A 21,844-nucleotide genomic window follows, 5' to 3' on the forward strand; every position below is an offset into this window, starting at 1 on the left:
CAACAAACATTAAGAAGGAAAGAAAGAAGGAAGGATGGGAGGAAAGAAAGAAACAAAGGAACAACAGAAGAAGAAAAAACAAGCTTGAGACACTTCGAATTCCAACTTAATCTCATGTTGCCTGACTTTTCCCGGGAGACATAAACAAATGTCTCTCCACTGAAACCAGGGCATCAGTAACAGACCCAAGAACCAACTCATCCAAGCCTAGCTCGGTGAACTAGTGAACCTACCGAGCTCTCTGACAGAAGGGTGGTTGAGAGGTTACTCATAGGAATGTACGTGACTGCGAGACGACCACAGAGCTGCAAAGTCCCACGTCAGCATGGCTGTTGGCCTCGGCAACCGGCAACTGAAGACAGTGTTCCTCCTTCAGTTAACCCCGTACCTTCCTCAGCTCTACCACCTCCAGAGAGGGCGAGCAGCCAGAGCAGAATGTTATAGAGCTGGGGTGAGGGGTGGGTGAGGCACAGGAAGGAGGGAGTGGGTGGAAGTTCAGGGGAAGGCCTAATGACCCTTCTGTGAGGGAGTTATCAACAGGCCTGATCCTGTGAAGGCTTCATGGAGATCTGATTAAAACGGTGAAGGGAATGCCGTGCTGAGAACCGAACACCACAGAGTTTGAAGAAGTTGGTGGAGGCTGGGAAACATTTTTCAGCGTCTCTCTGCGTCCATTTTCTCATCTCTAAAACAGAGCAACACTGACTATAGTAAACGGAAACCCTTGTTTAAACTGGCTTAGATAATAAAAAGCTGTGTTAACTCTGAGAAACAGGACTCTGCTCAAGGATAGCATTTCTAAACTCTGGTTCACCCCCCCACCCCCACCTCCCACCCCCACCCCCCACCCCCCACTCCACCCTATTCTCTCAGATTTACTTTCTTTTTTTAACTCTGTGTGTGTGTGTGTGTGTGTGTGTGTGTGTGTAGCTCAAGCACACTAGTGCAAAAATCCACAAAGGCCAGAAGAGTCAGATGCCCCTGGATCTGGATTAACAAGTGGTTTTAAGCCACCCAATGGGTCCTGGGAACTGAACTTGTGTCCTTACCAAAAGCAGTGCATGCTCTTAACCGCTGAGCCAGCTCTGTCTTGGCCCTGGTTGCTTCTCTCAGTTTTCTGGGCCGATGCGCTTCCTTGAGTAGGCTACAGCTTCAGCCATGTTGCAAAGCAGCAGCATCAAAGCAATCTCCTACTCGTCCTCTGTCTCTCGGGGCTGACGGAGTGCCCCAGAGCTCTGGCAAGTGTCCCCTCACTGTTGCAAGCCCACCCTGCAACAGAACATCTGAGTTCTCCAGCGTTTGGGGGTGGAGGGAGGTGAGTGGAACCGGAACTCTGGAGAAAGGTGAAGCATTCTTGGGGTGTGGGGGGGGATGGGGGGCTAAGGCTGCTCACAGAGAGTAGGGCGCACTCAGTGAGAACTGCATGCCCAGGGCTAATCTTTGCAGTTCACTTAGATAACCAAGTCGTCAACATCAATACAGTACAAGGTTACAGAGCAACACTGACTGTAGCTCAGTGGAGAATCAAAACACCTACTGTGTTCCCTCAACGCCAGCTAGAACACTGCACTGTACACTTTCCCCAGGGACAATCCATTCTATAATAGACTTGCAGTTGACTGGCACTTAGACATAACTACTGTCAACTGTCAAAAAAAAAAAAAGCCCATGGGCTCATGGGTGTGTCAGTTCCTCTCAGTGGAAGATGCTGGCATTTCCTTAAGATGCCTGAAGACCTGAGCTTTAAGAAATCAGAAGACCACCAGAGTCCTTTACGCAGACTCTGCAACTTTCTCCTTCCATCTTTTTCCTCCTCAAACGATCTACGCCAGTAACCTGTGGGTCGCAACCCCTTTGGGGATGGCATATCAAATATCCTACATATCAGATATTTATTTACATTACGATTCATAACAGTAGCAAAATTAGTTATGAAGTAGCGATGAAAATAATGTTATAGTTGCGAGTCACCCCAACAGGAGGAACTGTATCAAAGGATCGCAGCATTAGGACCTGGCTGAGAGCCACTGACCTAGAACTTGCTCCTCAGGTCACGTTCTTTCTCTAGTGACGCCTGACCTGGGACACTGGGCCCAAACATAGCTGCAGTGACTTTTATCCATGGTGACAATGGGACATTCAACTAACTTAGAGAGGCAAGTTCCAGTCCTCCTGGGAGCACTCTACCAGGTGGATCTTGGGAGACCCTACGGGTGAGAGGTGGGGCTGGCATTACTTCGGATCTATATTAGTTCTAAATGCAGTCAGCTGACCTCAGAGAGCTGTCTCTGGCTCCTTGTGGCGAGCATTGCTCAGCCATTCCCTTTGTTGACTTGCTAACCCATTTGGCTCTATTTGGGCTCTCTATCTGGCCCGGAGTTGCTGACCCAGTTTCACAATGTTTACTCTGGCTCTGCTCTGCATTCCTTGGGGACCTGACTCTCAGTACCTGCCTGTCTGTATGTTACCCCACTCTCTCGGCAACTGATGCCTCATTTCTCTGCCCCACCCAAACCACAGCCTGAGTATGCACCTGGGCTAGATCCCAGAGATGATTCTAGAACCCACAGTCACATCTGTCGTCCCTCTACCGTGGGAAAACGGCCGTTCCATCTGCGCTCCGAGCAGGAGGACCAAGATCTGAAGAAAGCGATTCTAGGTCATGTGGGAATTACTAGAACCCACATTCTGTACATGGTGTATCTTACATATATTTCTGTTTCTTTCTTTTTTTTTTTTTTTTTAGACATCAGTGAGTATAACAAACCAAAATGCAAGGTTTAATATTTGGGGTGTAAGAATCCCAGATTGGTGTGAATCACTTCTTTCTGAGAGAAGGACTCTCCCCCAATTCAATCTCAGTTGGGCCTTTTTATGTCTCTGGTCTTAGTTAACTACTGAACTCGTGGATCCCAAAAATGTTCAGAAATGTCAAATGCTTTCTGTGTCATTGTCACAGTGTGAGGGGTAGGTGGGGGCTGTCAGACATATGAGAAAACCCGAGTACTCAGACTCCTATCTGAATCGCACGTTTCGGTAGTGAACTATGTCTTTGCTTTAACTAATCCTGAATCTTTGCTGCGTCTCTTAAGATGTGGCAAGAGGCATGAGTGTGCAGGTCCTCGCTTTCGAGTCTGTCTTGAACACTCACTTGGATAATTACCTTTATGCTGGCTCCTTCACTCAGTGGAAACACCACAGGATGAAAAGACACGAATCAGGGGAGTTAAAATTATCAGAGAGAGAATTCTCTTTGGTTTTCAACTCGGGGCGCCAAGCATAGGGCTTTAGCGCCTACAAGACAAACACTCTAGTTCCAACTTTTATCTTTAGATTTAAAGTGCAGTTTATCTCACTATGAAGTGCTCCTTATTTGGAAAGACAGCTAAGGAGGCTCTGTTCTCCCTTATATTACTGTAATGAAGTCATGGATTAAGCAAAACCTGCCCCTAGGCACAGTAGCCTGTCCTGAAGATATTCTGCTCTACAATGAAAGGATTAGTATGAATAAACTAGTGGCTTCAGGCTTTCTCCCCAGGTGATGTCTGGGTAAATCCACCAACCGCAGGCGGTTCCCTGAGTCACAGATTCATATAAAGGTATGTGGGACTTTATAGACGCTATGGATGTAGAAATATCTATACCCAACCATTTATTATATCTGTGCAAAGAAAAGCCTTTCCTACTGCTAACTCCGAACAGATACGGTTGAATTTAACACAGACGGCTCTCGTAAGTGCCAGGTTATTTTTATAAGGCTGAAAAAAGAAAACGTTTCAATAAGCATATAAAACTCCTTCTAACCGAGCCATCAACCAAAGAGCATACGTGGGCTGGACCAAGGCCCCGGGCACATATGTAGCAGAGGGCCGCCTTGTCCGGCCTCAGTGGGAGAGGATGCACCTAATCCTATGGAGACTGAAACATCAGAATGGGGGATATGGGGGTCAGAGGCAAAGAGAGGGATATAGGGAGGGACTGGGGGGACTGGGAGGAGGGCAGCGTGTGAGATGTAAATAAAGCAATAAATTAATTAAAAACAACCTCTTTGAGACCTTAACAACATACTACACTAAAACTATGGAAAGTCAGCAAAAAGCACAAAGCACCCTGGGATCTCACTTGATGGGAGACCACTGGACACTTCTCTAGTCGAGGAACTTTCTATGAGCAAACACACTGGTGCCCAGCTTCTGCATGGGACTGTGTTCTGCCGAGTGGACTCATGCAAAAAACGAGAGGTTTCTATCGAGTCAAGTTAATACTGATGTTAATTTACACGGTTTCCAGTTGACTTGCCTTGGGGTAAGAGCCTGTGCACGTTCTTGGGCCAGATGTTCTCACTCTAGAGCGGTAGTAATTTTCTGGTTATTTGGAAAAACTGGGATGGCTTCTGGAACATTTACCCACATAGATGGCAAGACCAGGAAATATGTCTATTGACCTCGAAATTAAAAAAAAAAAAAGAATGTTCGTAGCTAGAAGAAAGAAAGAAAAAACAAAACAGGAAAAATGCAGTGCTTCGAAGACTGAGTATCTCTCGGATGCTCAGAGACACATTTCACCTGAACTGGGAGGTGTTTCTGTTTCCTTGTCAGCAGCATAGATGGCAAAGAGCCAAAAAACTGAGAAATTTAAAATCACTATAAAACTGCCCTCGTTTTTCCTAATTAAAGAGCAGGCTCGCCTGATTCATAGAAGGGCTAAATTAGAGAACACCTCATGAGAAACACAACTTATGACAACCCCTGACCAGAGAAGGGGAGTCCAATTTAAAGACAGATTCTCTTTTTAATACCAGTAAAGACAGACCCCGTTTAAGTCATTCACTACTACACATAAAGGCTACTCCTAGACTGGTTTCCTGTATTCTTTCAGAGAAAGCACATTCACTTTAATATTTATGGGGACTAAACATGCCCCTTCTTTGATGATCACTGACTGGCTATGCGGAGAGTCCAAACTAATGGCTGATTCAATACCATGGTAATTCAAGAGTTCGAATGAACAAACCCTGTTGGTTTTGCCAGTAACAAGGCTGGCAGAGTTGCTGGCTTTAGGAGATAAAGCCTTTAATAGTTTCAGAAAAAAAAAAAAAAATTTTTTTTTGCGTGCAACAATGCACATTCCTAATGTGGCCACCAGAGGTCTACTGACACTGCAGAATTAGCCGGCTGCAGGATTGTGGGCGCAGACAGGCGCTCCTGCACTCTGCCTGAGATGCACTCTCCAACCCTGCCCAGGTCTGCTGAGTCCCAGGTCCTCTGTAACCTGCGGGTAAATCAAGTATGCCAGGAGGTGAGAGAAAGACTGCTGCGAAGGCTGAAAAGGAAATGTGGTATATTCCACATGTGATGGAGATTCAGAGATTTAAAAGGTCAAGCAAAGGCCGGGCATGGGGACACCCACACTTGGGAGGCAGAAGCAGATGGATCTCCTAGTTCAAAGCCAGTCTGGTCTACTGGTGAGTTCCAGGACAATCAATGCTTAACAGTGAACACCCCTCACCAGTGTGTGTGTGTGTGTGTGTGTGTGTGTGTGTGTGTGTGTGTGTGTGTGTGTTTCTCTCTTTCCCTCACTCCCTCCCTCTTCTTCCCTCTTTCCTCGGCACCCCCCCCCAAAAAAAACACACTTTAAACCTTTTCCCTAAGAACCCAAAAGCTATTTTCTTTTCAAAACATTCTACCTGGACCTGGTGCTACAGAACTGTAATCCCCCTTCTTGAGATATAGAGGCAGGGGGATCACAAGCTCAAGGCCTGCCTGGGTTACAAATAAGACTGCCTCAAAAGAAAAGATTAAATGGGTCTGCAGATATAGATCAGTGGTAGAGTATTTACTTGGTCTGTATAACGCCCTAGCTTCACACTCTGGCACAAAATGATTGAAAACAAGAAGAAAAATACTAGTCCTGAAGTATTCCTTGCATGGTACAATCTAAGTCCATAAGTGGCCCGGGCTGTATTTTTAATTTTAATTTACTTTTTAGCTTCCAGATATTTGAAGATGAAGAAGCTTTAACTATCACATAATAGTAATCTCTATTTTCTTGTTTAACAGAAGAACCACCTGACCAAGACTGAAGTGACATTCCACGTTCAGTATAAGATAGTTGTCTTTTACTAGAACAAGTTCTCCAGAGGAGTCACTGAGGCTCTGTTCCTCACCTTTCTCAGAGACAGGGATCTCCCATCTCCACGGTTCTCTGTGTTACTGTCAGTATGTTCTCAACACTCGACCTTTACAGAATGTATTATCCAGTCACTGAGTCTCTCTGTCTCTGTTTCTCTGTCTTTCTCTGTCTCTGTCTGTCTGTTTCTCTCTGTCTCTGTCTGTCTCTCTGTCTCTCTGTCTCTCTCTCTCTCTGTGTCCCTCTTTCTGTCTGTCTCTGTCTCTCTCCCTCTGTCTTTCTGTCTCTCTCCCTCTGTCTGTCTCCGTCTCTGTCTCTGTGTCTGTCTCTGTATCTCTCTCTGTCTCTGTGTGTGTGTGTATGTGCATGTATCTCTCTCCCTTTCTGTCTGTCTCTGTCTCTCTCCCTCTGTCTCTCTGTCTCTGTCTGTGTGTGTGTATGTGCATGTGTCTCTCTCCCTTTCTGTCTCTGTCTCGCTCCCTCTGTCTTTCTGTCTCTGTCTCTCTCCCTCTTTGTCTTCCTCTCTGTCTGCCTCTGTCTCCCTCTGTCTGTCTCCGTCTCACTGCCTCTGCCTGCCTCTCTCTCTCTCTCTCTCTCTCTCTCTCTCTCTCTCTCTCTCTCTCTCTCTCTGACAATGTCTTTCTCTGTAGACCTGAGTGGCCTGGAACTCCCTGTGTAGGTCAAGCCTGCAGAGGTCAGCCTGCCTCTCTATGCAGCACCACACTGGGGCTCTCACTTGGTTCTTCCTCAGATCAATCAGCCAGTGCTCATAGCCTCCCTTCGCTGTCATCCTCCCAATCCACTGTACTTTCCCTTCAAACGGATTAGACACAGCTCCAACATCTACTGTCTCTCTGCACAACAATCTATTGCCATGGTTCTGCTTAATCTTCCCCTCAGTGGCCTGTGTCTTCCTTCTTACCTGGGAGGGAAGTTGGGTTTACAGACTGGGCCATCTCCAAGTCACCTGGGAACACAAACACCCAAAAGACCCTATCGGCTAAGAGTTATTTTAAGTTTCAACTAGTGGTTTTCAAGTCAGACATATAGCAAGCATTCTACTCTTGATACACTTGTGGTTAGAACATTTCACAGAATCTCTTCCACTTTCCCCTAGTCTCACCACAACCACAAGTAACCCAGACAGAGGCACTCCTTGCCTTTTGTTCCAGGGTGAGATCTTTCTTAGTTCAAACTAAGCTTGTTACCGAGGAGTAGCAGCGCTGTGACAGGTTCTCCGGTGGGGTTTTTGCTATGCTCAGGCTCTAGACTCACACTGAATAAGGCATAGGAGGAACCTTAGATCTGCCTGTTGGGTCTGGTTGGCTATTTGTATGAACACAGAACTGGTTAGTTTGCCTAAGAAAATCTTTACACGCCTCTGTGGTGGTTTGAATGAAAATGCCACCCATGGGCTCACAGGAAGCAACACTGTCAGGAGGTGTGTGGCCCTGTGTGAGGAGACGTATCACAGCTGGTGGGCTTTGATGCTCAAGCCAGACCCAGTGTCTTAGTTGGGGTTCACTGTTGTGATCAGACACCATGACCAAGGCAACTCTTATAAGGATAGCATTTAATTGGGGTTGGCTTACAGGTTCAGAGGTTCAGTCCAGTATCATCAAGGCAGGAACATAGCTGCATCCAGGAAGGCATGGTGCAGGAGGAGCTCAGAGTTCTACATCTGGAAGCTGCTAGAAGACTGACTTCCAGGCAGCTAGGATCAGGGTCTTAAGTGTATCCCACAGTGATACACTTCTTCTAACAAGGCCACACTTCCAAACAGTGCTACTCCCTGGGCCAAGCATATTGAAACCACCACACCCAGTGTCACCCTCTCTTTCTGCTATCTTTAGATCCGGATATAGAACTTTCAGAGACTTCTCCAGCACCATGTCTGCTGGCATGCTGCCATGCTTCCTGCCATGACGACAATGAACCAAACCACCAAAACTGCAAACCAATTTAAATGTTTTCCTATATAAACATTGCTGCTGTCATAGTGTCTTTTCGCAGCCACAGAAAGCCTAACTAAGAGAGCCTCTTCTTGGCTTTTCCACAGGCAGGCTGCCTCAATTTTCTGCCCATTCTCCTACGAGTCCTACAAGAGCATTCTAAGATCCATTTTGCTTTGATCAAATCTTTGTCATTTCCTAGGGAAAATATGCAAGTCATGTTCTTCAGTGAACAGCTAGGCTACAGAATTCAGTTTAGTTGTTGCACTAACTGATGAATGACTTCAAAACCCAAAAAAGAAATGCCTAGAAAGAGAACAAGTGAGAAGAAAGACCATACCAGTCAAGTACTCCTAACAGGATTCTCTGGGTCTAATATAGAACATGGGTATGGTGTCCACTAGTGACTAATTTTAATAGTCACTAAAGTTTCTCTCAAGGTAAGGACACTTAATATGCACCTTGTCTTCGAAAGGATCCTCCATCCAGGTATACTTCATTGACACATGCTTAAGCACTTTGAAAGCACCATTAAAAATCTATAAAAATCACCATTGGTGTTGGTGTTCTTAATCTAAGTATGCCTGATGTCCAGTTTCCTGTGAATAAGCAAGACTCTGGGGGATAGGCCAGTTGGACTCCCTGATTATTGACTGTAGAACTCTCCTTTGCTGTCCTCCATATTTGGATCATAAAGACAATCCTTGTGCCAGCATCAGCCTCTGTGAGTGGCTTGAGGGAACCGTGCAGTAATAGCTGATTGCTCTGGCTTCTGAAGGTGCAGCTGCATACAGAGCCACTTGAAGCAGTTTGTTTTCACCAGAAGGTTTTTGCTATCACAAGCTTTGGTGAACTTCATTTCTAACTAAGCAGGCGATAGGGTGAGGAGCATGTCCTCTGATGAAGTAGCAGAAGGGCTGCTGTGACTGATGCTAAGGAGACAACGCTCTGATTGGTGCAGACACAAGCCTTCATTTACATGTGGGGGTATGCTGTGATTGGTGCAAACCAAAGGCATTCATTTGCATGTAAAGCAAGTTGTGATGGGAAGAGACACTCATTCCCTGGCAGGTTGCTTCAGATCACTTAGTGAATCTGCTAGGAGACAGCATGGAGGACATCCCGATGTAACATCAAGCCTGATAAAAAAAATAAATAAGCTTCTCCCAGGCAGCCTTTTCTCTTCTATATTTAGAATGCAGATAAAACTAGTGACCTGACGAAACGGGCCGCATGCTGACTGTGAGAGCGGAGGTGGTATTGCTACAGAGGGCACCAGCAGTTGGCTAAGCTGCGAACTTGTCAAGGTGGCTGACTGCTTGACAGCTGAATAAGAGACAGCTTAAACAGTTCAAGGGGGTAAGGACGGGAGCCGATGGGATGAGGGAGGTGGAGAGGACAGAGAGTCAGACTGACCAAGGCTTGAAGACTGTAAGGAGCCCCAGATGAGAAACAGCAATCCCAATGGAAGCGCTCCAGAGGGCTGTCGGGCTCCTGCCCTCCCATTACACGCCTTCTATAATTAATAATCAGTGGTCAGAATGAGGAGCAAATGGATCTGTGTGAGTAGCTTATGGTTTCCTAGCTGGTGTACTAAGTGTGTATCAAGACACTCCCCTGAAGCCTTGGCATGTGCTTTCAGTTCTCCGATGGTCTTCATAGCTGCTGGGGGCCGATTGCTTACCTCAGGAATTTTCTGATGGGACAGACAAATGAGAAACAATTGTTTAACATCACTCCTCGTTTTCCAGAGCTGGAGTTCAGTGACGATGATTCTTTCGGGATGGGTGGTGGTTGCTTTTGTTCTCTCTGTCCCTGTCTATCTCTACTGTCTGTCTGTCTGTCTGTCTGTCTTTCTGTTGGGAGACCACGCAGCCCATGTGTACCGGGAACCACATCCAATCGTCAGCAGTATTTCTAGGAAGGCTACTGAAAGAGTCCATGAAGGGTCCTTGGCAAAGTGTGTGTGGAGACTCCTTGGACTGAGAAGAGGACCAGATGGGACAGCAAGGATAGACCAAAGAACACACATGGATCATTTTATTCTAAGTAGCAAGCAGATCTCCTGGGCTTGTTGTATCTTGGAGAAAGGATGCAGATGTGGCCAGTAGCAGTGATTTTACAGAATTTTCTGCCAATCTCATCAGGACGGAAATCCCAAGTCACCGAGGGCTTTACATTAAAAAGAAATAGTTTGGGGGCTGGAGAGATGGCTCAGCGGTTAACAACATTAGCTGCTCGTCCGGAGGACCTGGGTTCAATTCCCAGCCCCCACATGGCAGCTCAAAACTTTCTATAACTCCAGTTCCAGGGGATCTGACACCCTCACACAGACATACATACAGGCAAAACACCAATGCACGTGACATAAAAGTAAATGAGAGAGCGAGACAGAGAGGGGGTGGAGGGAATAGTTTCATTTCTTCTACACCACAGCTAGGTTTACAAATGCATTCTCTCCACAGGTATCTGTGAACGGACAGCGTCGTCCGTTCTCAGGCTGTCTGCACACACACAGGCCTCACTTCCACAGGAAGCTGTGGGTGTTTTGAGGCAGAGATGTTCACAAAGCACAGCAGTTCTACCCCCATTTGAGGGACCCTGTGTGAAGGGCTTTGCACACTACACAGTGCTGAAAGGAACTGCTTTTGTCTTTCATAAAATACACATCAGATATTGCTTAAAGGATTTTGACACCTATCAAAGTGCTGAGTGGCCCAAAGTCACTTGCTTTAGAGATTCATGTAACTGAAGTCTGCACTATAATGGCTTTTAAGAATAATTCTAGAGTCATAATTTTGAATCTCAAATCTGGCAATATCCTTGGATTTAATCGTTCTGTTTTCTCTCTTTCTTTTTTAATTTAATTAATTAGTTTATTTATTTTTTTAATTTTAGGATAGGCTCACACCTTGTAGCCCTGGCTGGATTAAAGGCCTGTACCACCACGCCCAGCTGAACTCTATTATTCTTTAATTTGCTTGAGCAAATGCAGTTGCCATCTCAGGGGGTAGGGGGCATCTATTGGTGCAATATCAATGATTTCCTGTAGTTCATCTGGTCAGATATGTGAAGAGCTCAACAGACATCACTCTTGCCTTCACGACAAGGGAAATAACTGGACAAAGTAGAAGTCACTCACTGTTGTAGTAACTGATGGAGGGTTAAGGCTACGGAACTGACTGCTGGTCCTGGGAGGATGTCCTAATGAGAGCTATGTGTGTGCCTCCCTCTGGCTATCCATCAACAACCAATACCACAGCCCAGAAGGAATTCAAAGTTTCCCAGGAATCTCATAGGATGTTAGAATGAGGGGGTAGTGGTGGCGGGTGGGCTAGGGGTGCTTAGTGATGTTTTCCTCTTGCTCTCCATTTAACCCTAAGCCTCATGTCAGGGCTCTGAGGATAGAGGAACCTCTTTGTTTGTCCCTCTTGCCAGTGTGGTCGCACTGAATGAATCTCCTGTCTCTGCTTTTCACTGTTGCTTGTCTGTTTAAATGGTCCATTGAAGATGAGTGGCCAAGCCTAGCTTGCTAGGGCTGAGGGGCCCAGGCTTTGACCTTTAAAGTTCTGATAACAGGGCCCTGCTGCTACAGCAGCAGCAGCAGCAGCAGCAACAACAACAAAACAACAACAACAACAAGACAGGCAGATGCGAAGACCAGGCAGCATTCTGAGAGCTGAGCTGGAGGCAGCTGCCTGCACCGGAAGCCCAAATCAGCAACTTCTCTTATCCCTTTCATAGTCGGGGATGGGGGGTGAAGGTGGGAGGGTGGGGGTGTCATTGTTAAAGCTCTGGGATGAGCCTGCTCAGACTTGGTCAGGAGAGGGGAAGCAATCTTAAGTTAGGGACCTCCACATTTCCCAGGAGACCTAGCGGGTTCTCTTTCTGAAGGCCAAGGAAAGATTACAGTATAGTTACAGCAGAGAAACAGATCTGTATATATTTTTAGATACCTGCACCGGATTTCATTCTGAGAAGACCTGTCCTCAAGGGAAACCACGTTAGCAGAGCGTGACCTACTAGGGTTTTTACTAAAGCCTAATCAATAGGCTGAACTGAAAGATAGAACAGAGGCTCCCTGAAGGCCTACACCCTAAGCATGGTATATATATATATATATATATATATATATCCTTCCAGCTGATGAAATTGGCAGCTATGCTCCCTACTTACGGAGTCTCTAAGAAAGAGCATAGACAATGGAGAAAACAAAAGGAAGGCCCTGAAGTTTGTATCAGCCACCATAGTGTTGGGAAATTTTAAGTGCAGACTAACCCCTTGTCGCGCGCCTAACGTCTCGCCAGCAAGAACGACGCGTGGACACCAGGATCCTTCTGCAGCAAAGCGTTTATTGCATCTTAAAGAGGAAGAGAGCGAGCCCCAGAATGGCGCTGCTTATATACACCCTAATGTGGCGTGTCCACGCCTGATTGGTCGCTTACCCATGATCTCATTGGCACGTCCCGGGGTGGGCAAAGACTTGGCGCGAACACACTCTTGCACATGCGCACACAGCTAGTTTCCTGAAAGGAAGTCGGGCTGGCGCAGCGGAAGCCAGCGCCATCTTGTAATGGCGAATGTTATCACGGCTTTCCACAACCCCTGTCTAGATAACCATAAAACCACACAGCAAAGGCTGGTCCTCTTCAACTGATGTTGCCCCGTGGAAAAGGGTGCCCGACGCCATCAGAAAGCTCTGAGAGGCAGGACACAGGCACGCTCAATGAATCATTGCTTGCACATCCACCACGAAGGCTAGAGTGGTTACAGGAACAGGCTCAAAAAAGGCAGGTCCTTTTGTAACAGACAGACCATGGGCCCTGCAATCAGAAACTGTCTGGGCTGGAAGAAATCAGTGTGCTCAGACCTTACTAGGCAAACGAAAACACTGTCCTGTATACGGCAAACAACGGCAGAGTCACCTCTGAACCCAACCTTCCTATCTGTTAAAAAAAAAAAAAAAAAAGATACACGTAGAATTAACACTCAGGGGCTTGGGATGGTGTTTTGCGAAATATTAAAAAAAAATCCACACTAGCCCCAGCAGGGCACCGGCGGGCAGGTTGGCCTGTTCTCATCCCAGCAGACTCTGACTCAGAGCTCTGAAATCGCCCTTTCTACCCAGTTCACTAAGTTTCCACAGCTGGCTGTTGTCACCCCACGCTTCCAAATTCCCACAGCTAGCTGGGGTGCACTTCTCACGGACCCACGCTCTACGGCTGTACCTTTCTCTGGAACCCAGTTGAGTCATCTCTTGAAGGAAAACAGCACACAAACTTAGTTTGGAATCAACAGGCAACACAATCGCTGGGCGTAACAACTGGCATCATAATCTGTCAGCTATTCTAAGTTATAAATCCTCCAATAGTGGGTGTCAGTGGATCTGCCACCTGAACCGGGGACCTCCACTACCTACATTTTGCCTCAATCTCTCTCATATCCAAGAATCCCCTCTCAAACCCGGAAGTCCTGCCGGTGATTGGAGTCCTTGAAATCTTTATTCATTAAGGGGAAGGTTCAACCACAGGATGGTATTTTGAAGAGAAACTTATATCCCATCTTCCTCTGTTGATGGCAGTGGTTCTCCACCTTTCTAAGGCTGTGACCCTTTAATACAGTTCCTCATGGTGTGGTGACCCCCAACCATAAAATTATTTCATTGCTACTTCATAACTGTAATTGTGCTATTGTTATGAATTGTAATGTAAATATCTGATATGCAGGATATCATATGTAAATATATAATATGTAGATCTATATCAATGTCTGATATGCAGGTCTTGTCCCACAGGTTGAGAACTCAGAGAGTTCTTTTCTGATGGCTGAATGGAGAGCCAATCAACTTCCCAATTTCCTGACTTAGTCATGGTCTGTGCCAAAGCCTATGGGATGAACACCGTTTCAAATCTGACTTGTAATAAGCCTTACAGCAACCTTTCTTCTACTACAACACCTTACATGCCAGAGGGTGATTGCTAAGGGCCCATTAGTCCCTGAAATACGAAAGAGGATCTCCTTTCTTCTGTTGCCATAGCAGCGGTGACACTGGTAGCTTGATAAAATAATTTTTTCCTTAAGAAGGTTTCAAAAGCTCTGAACATATCAACGGGTGTTGATATCCAGTTCCTTCATGAGGACCCCAGTGCTTCTGTGGGTTCTCCGAGAAGCTATGCCAGGGATCCGTGGATGTTTTCTGCAGGCCGGACAGTCTTCTGTGACACCCTCCCAGCTTGGCCTTAGAGCACCATGTGTTAGTGGATGGCAGTGGCTGGTTTCCAACGACCTGCATTGATCGGAGCAGGCTGATAGAAGCATGGGCCTTACCTTGCCAGTTTCTGATCCACCTAGTCTTGGGCAGCCCCACCCCCAGGCGGGTTTTTGTGTTGTGTTTTTGATGTTGTGTTTGCTGATGCTCCACCCTCTCGGCCCGCACTCTGGGAAAGAGCTGAGAGAGAGCATGGTCTATGTTTTGGTCTTCACCACTGTCTGAGCTTTCCTGAGACTCCTTAGATGGGGATGGGTGGCTGCTGGCAATCCCTTCACCTGTACATGGTTAGTGGAACAGGTCCCAGAGGTGTCCTTGTCTGTTCCTTCCTCATTAGCTCATCGAATCACGTCTGTACAGGTTACTTGTGAATTATTTGCTCACTTAATATCTGTAGGCATATCTGACTCCAAGCCTGACAAATCTATTTTACAATGCCATAAAAAACTTATTAGTCATCCAGCGAGGGATCTCAGATTCCTGGGACTGGGTCAAAACCAAGCCAGTTGTGCCTTATCTTCATCTCGAGTCTGAGTTTTCTGAATGGTTCTCTGAAGGCCCCCCTCTTTGGTGTGACGGGCAGACATGGCGGCAACAATTCAACACCTCAATGCCAGTAGCCAAAGACTCTCTACTAATCCCCTTCAAGTTGCAACAGTCAAACTACCTTTTGCCCTTGGCATGGGTGGATGTCTAAGGTGCTTTAACGTCATCATGGATAATAAAATGTCATTTGACCTCAAGCCCCAAACAAACCGAGATAGAAATGGCCTCGTTTTCCCCCTGTGTGGGTGGAGCTTCATGGCGGCACCGTGCAGTCCCTCCCTCTTCTGACCTCGGTCCCTGAGGTTTCTCACACTGGAGTCATCGAGCTACCCAACAGGGCTCTTCATTTTTATTTCAGTGAGACCAACAGTAGAGAGAAATACAGACGAAATACAATAATGAGTGCATATTCACAATCTTTCTGTGTCCCCCTTGTACCTTTTAAATATCAGAGAGCAGCTGGAAAAATGGGACATGAGCTGATGGGAGACAGTGATGGAGACAAAGCAAAGAAGACCTGTGAAGGAACTCTGGGGAGAGAGGCAGAAGGAAAGAGATGGCAGAAGGGGAACTGAGACAGAAGAAAGGGGTGGGGAGGGACTGAGGATACCTGGCTATCTGAGGATGCGCCCACAGAAACATCAATGCTCCTTTCAAGGAAACCCTTTAATGTCCGCACCACTTTTCTCCAGAGTTCTAGAACAGTCTGTGTTTCATTCCTCCTTGTTTTCATGCTCATAGGGAAGGTTAGCATCACAGCACAGAGGCTGGCTTCACGACAGCCCAGTTACATTCGGGCTGCAGTCAACCTTGTTGGAAAATTAAAGCATCATCACTGAACTTCAAGCAGCGCGTGATGCCAATAACAGACCACCTTTGGCTGGTTACGTAGCTCTGGATAAGAGCAGTTGCCTGGAATAGCGCTGTTGGTTTGACCCTCAGCCCTAGTCAAGAATAAGAAGAAAACTTGGGGCTGGAGAGATGGCTCAGTCATTAAGAGCACATCTTGCACTGCAGTGGACTGGAACCAAATTCCCAGCACCCACACGGTGGCTTGCAACCATAAATACATGATTCCAGTTCTTAGACTCCAATGCCCTCCTGGGCACCGGGTACACATGTGACACAGAAACATGCAGATAAATACCTGGACCCATAAAGTAAATAAATCTAAAATAATTAAAAAAAAAAGATTGTCTTTGGTGATCTCCCTATTTATTTTGAGTAACCTTTATTATTGTAACCATTTTTCTAGCATAATACATTAATGACAACCCCCCCCCCGACTTCTCACTCTGGAAAATTGCACATTTGGATAATAGATTATGAATTACTCTTTCTGTAAGTGACACGTAACCATAGAGCAGCATCTCTCACTGCCTGGATGGCTTCAGAGTACACCAGGCTTTATACTATCAAAAGCTGAAGGAAGGGGCATGTTGTTGAAAGCAATGTACAACCTGGGGGGCAAGTTCGGGGAGTCAGGAACACACCTGCTGCTTATAATCTTCAGTGATGAAAGCTCATTTAGCTTATCAAAGAGAGCAGCTGAGGTGTCACATAAATGTAGCCCAAATGTTGCTAGCCAGCCTGGCATCTTTTAACACCGGCAACCCGAAGCACCCATTCCACCAACACTGCTATACACAGGCATTTCTAAACACCAGGCATCCTGTCCCCTTCTCCCCAACCACAGTACTTTTGAGAATATCCAAATATGAGAGCTTCCAAATTCACATGTGTTTCCATCCCAGACTAACCACACCAGAATCCCCAACACGTCTGCTTCATTCCGAATTTCCAGCCATTTCCTTCTTTGCCGTGTCTACTGCCGACAAAGTCACTTACGATCAACCTCAAATAAGGATGTGTATCATCTGTCTAAGGCCCTTGCCAAGAAGTGCCAAATCCATCTACAATGAATGGCATCACTCCAGAGACCTCCACGGAATACCTTCCTTTCTGACTGCCAGAGTTGGTCCCTGGGTCCCTCAGAAACATGTGCTCAATGATTCCTGGCTTTTAGTACCTATTTCTACAAGAGTCCAAATCAGAATGAAGAACAAGAAGAAACCACGTAAGGTTTACTCTCTATCCCTCCTTTCTGTTCTGTAAGGAGCCCTCACCCCTGCTGTGGTAACTTTTTTTTCTTGCAAGCAGAGGATGCCAAAGCTAACCCCAGACTCATATTATCTCACAAGGACTCTGTAATAATTAGACACGTTTGCCCATACAATGACATGTCTAGATAGGTCATGATTTACTCAAAATACTAGTGATATCATGGGGATAACTGCTCTATCACTTTTCCACAGAGGGAGTCTCTGACACGAATGAGAACCTAGCCATGAGGCCACCAGGCTATCTGAAGTTCCAGGACTGTCTCTCTAAATGTAAGCTATGGCCTGCTGACACACTTAGAGAGATGAAAAGTAGACTTATGGTGAGCTGAGCGTGTAGTTTGGTAGCAGAACATGTACTTAGTGTGTGTAAGAGATTGGATTTAATTCCCAACCACCAAAAAAGGAGAGACTAGTTAAACTCACAATGCGTTAATGAAATCGTGTTATGGATGGACTTGGAGAAGGGAAATGGAGAGAGATACATTGCCTCAACAAAACTGGGCCCTTGCTTCCCGCTTGGCTTGCCTCTCATGCTCATAGGCATCCGTTTGAGGCCTGACATTCTTTAGGAGTTTTGTAGAGTGGCTCTATTTAGACCTGAATATCAGAAGCTGTTTTTGCAGAAGGCCCCGGGGTGACTGGACCCCTCTCCTTCCCCTTCAGCGTGTGTGTGCAATCACCGAGCGGCCCCGCCTTCTCCTGCCAGGCGATGTGGCCATCCCAGACATTTTATCACTTCCTTGTTTCCGGTCACATACGATTCATCAGGGCAGGATAGCTGACAGGATGCGTGTGGAGCTGAGTCATAGTCCTTCCCCGAGAGCACCTGATCTCTTATTCGCTTGCTATTGTTCTCGTTACCCATGTCTACCTGGGCAAGAGGCCGGATTAGTGGAAGAGCTCACACATTTGGTGAAAATGAGTTCAAAACAGTGCCTATTACTGTGATTAGATTTGTGGAAAACTTGGAACTTTGGGGAATCACAGAGCCAAGAGCCTAAATGGCCCGAATGCTTACTCCATCACATCTAAAAATATACATTTACACAAGATATGTGTATATACACCATACGTGATGTGGATATCCTTCCTTCCTCTGTAATGAAGCATTAGTAACCTCCCACCGTTATTTGAGAGGCCCACAAAGATTATGGGAATAATTACCTATAAAAATGTAGTTACCCCATCACTCTCATTTAAGTGTCTTTATCTATACAAACATTTGCATGTATGCAGCCTTCATAAACAGCCTTCAAATATATATAAAGGATACATTTATTCTCACATGCAATGAACTTGGAAGTAGCCCATGCCTATAATCACAGCAATAAGGAGAAAAAGAAGGAAAAAAGGCAGAAAGGGAGAGAGAAAGGGAAAGAGGGAGAAAGGGAGGGAGGGAAGAAAGACAAGAAGAAGAAAAAAAAACTCTTGAGAATATCTGTTCTATTGGTGCAGTGACATCAAAACATGCCCTAGAGAGGCAGCTCTGACCTAACTGCACCCTGTAACTTGCCTCCTCTCTGCCTCCCCTAAGCTTTCTAGCACAGTTCTCCATTACAAGCCTAGATCTAAGCTTGCTTCTCCAGGTTTTAACCTTCCTGTTTCATTGTGGAACTTTGGAGTCCTTTGAAGGGGAGAGGAAGAACTCCTGTCATCGACGTGAAATGTCTCTTAAGCCTTTTCATTTTCCAGTCTTCCTACTCTTGGTATCTCCCTAAAACCGATGATATTCAATAGATGAAAAAAATACGGCATATAGTGGCACACTATGCAAGGATATCTGTGGGGCTGGGAATTTTACTTTTCATTTTCCTCTTCTCTTCCATGCACGTCTCTATTATAATTTGATTACAGGATGGAGCAAGGCACCGTAGCTGCTGTTGGGTGCATTTAGGTGGGTGTTGGAAGATCAAAGTCTGAATGCTTTTCAAGGCTTTAAACAAAGCCTGTGACTAAGTTTGACAACTCATTTCACTTGCCAAGAAGTCTCATTGCTTACCCATTCCATCACGCTATTCGAGTCAGGAGAGAGACAGACGTAGAGGAGCACGGGCACTCAAAGCGCCTGTGCAGACAGTCACATACGTTTGACGAGAAGTCGCTATGTGTTTCTTTTGCTTTGATTCTATTCAGTGTAAACGAACAGAGGTGATTCTGTTGCAACAGTTTCCACAACTAGCATAGATCTGTTTGATGGCATGGCGATTTTTTTTCCCCAGTTTGCCTTTGGTAAACAATCAACATTAGGAAAAAGATTAGTTCTATGTATAAACATGTATTCCCTGTGCCCGGGATGTCAGATGTGCTCTAACTCCCCTTTGTGTAGAGAGATCATGTTTAAATCCCTTGAGTGGCTGTTCAGCTAAAGTTTAGAGTCTTTTAATCTAGTATTTGATGCTAAACCAAATAGGCCCTTAGGGAAGAATTAAGAACAAGCCAGACAGTATAAAATTCTTGTTTTGTGCAAGTTGAACAGTATCTGGTGTTGTATTGTGTTGGGGGAGGATAATCACTGTGGGGGACAGTTAAGAACACTGTCTATGCACAACAACCCCCGCCCCCCAGGGAAGGTGATGTGGGGACACACATACACTAAAAGATGAACATTTTTATCATATGATCTGCTATTCAGAGTCTTGTTCTTTTCGGTGACTCAAATGTCACTCCAGTGATAGGCAAGGTCATGCCAAAACCAAAACCAAAAACCCAAACCAAACCAAACCAAACAACAAACAACAAGTCCAGCATTGAAAATCTTGACCTAAATGTCATGGAGCTTCCTCCATATTCTTGAGCCTTAAACTCTAGCCACAGAAACACTCTGGGATTATGTGAACAATACGGAAAGATTCACTGGCAATTAGCAAAAAAAAAAAAAAAAAAAAAAAAAAAAGCATGGAAAATGAGCTTGACCAATTCTCCTTTGAGGCTGACGGTTCTTTTCTTCCAAGGAGAATAATTGCACATGAACACATTTTTCTGCTGAGTCACAGAGCTTTCCTAAAGCCTGAGTCAAAGTGAAAGTCTCTTCAAGCCTTCCTCCAGGCTGCTGACTCATCACACTGGAGGATACACTGGCAGTAATCACTTGGGCTTTGTCCCTGCCTTGAATTCCTTAGAGTCCTTGTTTCCATAGATTCTTTGGGGTTTGTTCTTACATCTGTTTGTGACTAGGATGTTTTTCTCTTTCTCCCTGCCCTACCATTGCTTCTCAACACCATGGCAGCTTCTGTACGGACCCACAGATCCAGTGGCTCTTGTAGGGCACTCTGCCTTTCCCGGATGCCAGACATGGGGCTGAGCAATGGGAGGCTGCTGGGTGTTCACCACATGTCTCTGCCACCCTCTGGGTTAACACTGTCTCCTATAGCCTAGCAGCAAAAGCTGAGACACTAAACTCTGTAGTGTGATGAAGGTTTATTGACCTGGACAACAGCAGCCTTTTGTGAGTGGACTCCCACTAACTTCTCTAGAGCTCATACACAAATGTTTCGAGAAACCATCATTTCTGTCTTGGTTCGCTCTAGTAAGACCAAGGCTCCAGTCTGTGGTCTGGACCAGGGGACAAATCTGAGAGGAGCAGGCAGCCATACCCATCCTTTTCTCCGCTCCCTGACTCTTTAGGTGATAAGACTGCAGTCTGGCCCTCTTACTCTTAGGACCACTTGGGTATATGTGTGTCCTCTCCTTTCTTAGGGGGCCTTGCATCTTCATGGAGATGACTTCTAATTGCCTAAGCTATCTGTCCGTGCCAGAGAAGGACATAGCTGAGGTCTCAGCTGTCATGGCATTGGATAATACACATGCAGTCTTGCTTGGTGAGGAACAAGAAATGGGTTATATGAGAAGAAGGGGGACTATTCCCAAACTTTACCGCTGAATTTATTCCTTGTAAATTTACATAATACAATACTTGGGTGGCAAATTTGCTCTCTCTCTCTCTCTCTCTCTCTCTCTCTCTCTCTCTCTGTACTAGGGATTGAACCCCAGTGTGTCACAGATGCTGGGCAAGTACTGAACTCAAGTAACTTCCCCAGTCCCTCAGAACATTCCTTCTTATCCACAGATTGTTTCTCCTCTTGTGCCTCTCTGCTCTCAGCCAGGGAGTTAAATAAATTATTCAATGTCTCAGGCTTGTAAAAGGGTTCGTGCATGCAGGCACCGCTATTTACACGTGGCTATTATTATAATTTTCCTAGTCTCTTTATGGATTTTGTCATCTCCTGTGTCTCATGAGCTCACTCTGTGGTTTCCATGGGTGACCTAAGTTGTTTTTTTCTTTCTCGTTTTTATTTTTGCCTTCTTACATCCTGCGTGAAGATTTCCCTTTGAAACATCCTTCCTGCCTTTGTGTAGCACTTTTTTCCCCCCTGCAGCCAGTCTCACTATGTTACCCCAGGCTGGCCTCAAACCCTCAATCCCGCTTCCTCTGACTCTTCAGTGCTGAAAGTAGACATTTTTAGTTACACAGGGCTTGTATGTTATCCTTGACATGGTTGGATTCTCTGTTCCTTTAATTGTTAGATTCATGCAGTTTTTCCCTCTCTGCACCAGGCTAATAATAATAATAGTTATTATTAGTAATAAAATTAATAATAATTAATAATAACTGAAGGAGTTTTTCATGATGACAACCGGGCATCAGAAGTCCAGTCATGCATGCATTTTTCATGCATGTACATACATTTTTATTATTGTTTGTCCAAAACTTCTGAGACCAGACATGAGGGACTAGGAGTTCCACAGAGTCCCTAGTAGGCAGCCAGTGGGTAGAACGGCCTTGGCTAGGTAATAAAGGTGGCAGACTTCCATGATGACTGGCTTCT

General features: G+C 45.7%; 1 long non-coding RNA gene across 2 annotated transcripts in view; it reads right to left on the minus strand.

The window, feature by feature from the left end:
- Window positions 1-21,844, minus strand: part of LOC120097451 (uncharacterized) — a 43,696-nt gene that overhangs the window by 6,848 nt on the left and 15,004 nt on the right. For both annotated transcript variants that reach the window (XR_005494855.2, XR_010058415.1), the window contains one exon: window positions 234-685. This is a non-coding gene — a long non-coding RNA (uncharacterized LOC120097451). The remainder of the gene's footprint in view (window positions 1-233; window positions 686-21,844) is intronic.

The sequence above is a fragment of the Rattus norvegicus genome, chromosome 16 (genome assembly GCF_036323735.1).
Source record: "Rattus norvegicus strain BN/NHsdMcwi chromosome 16, GRCr8, whole genome shotgun sequence".
Classification (NCBI taxonomy): domain Eukaryota; kingdom Metazoa; phylum Chordata; class Mammalia; order Rodentia; family Muridae; genus Rattus; species Rattus norvegicus.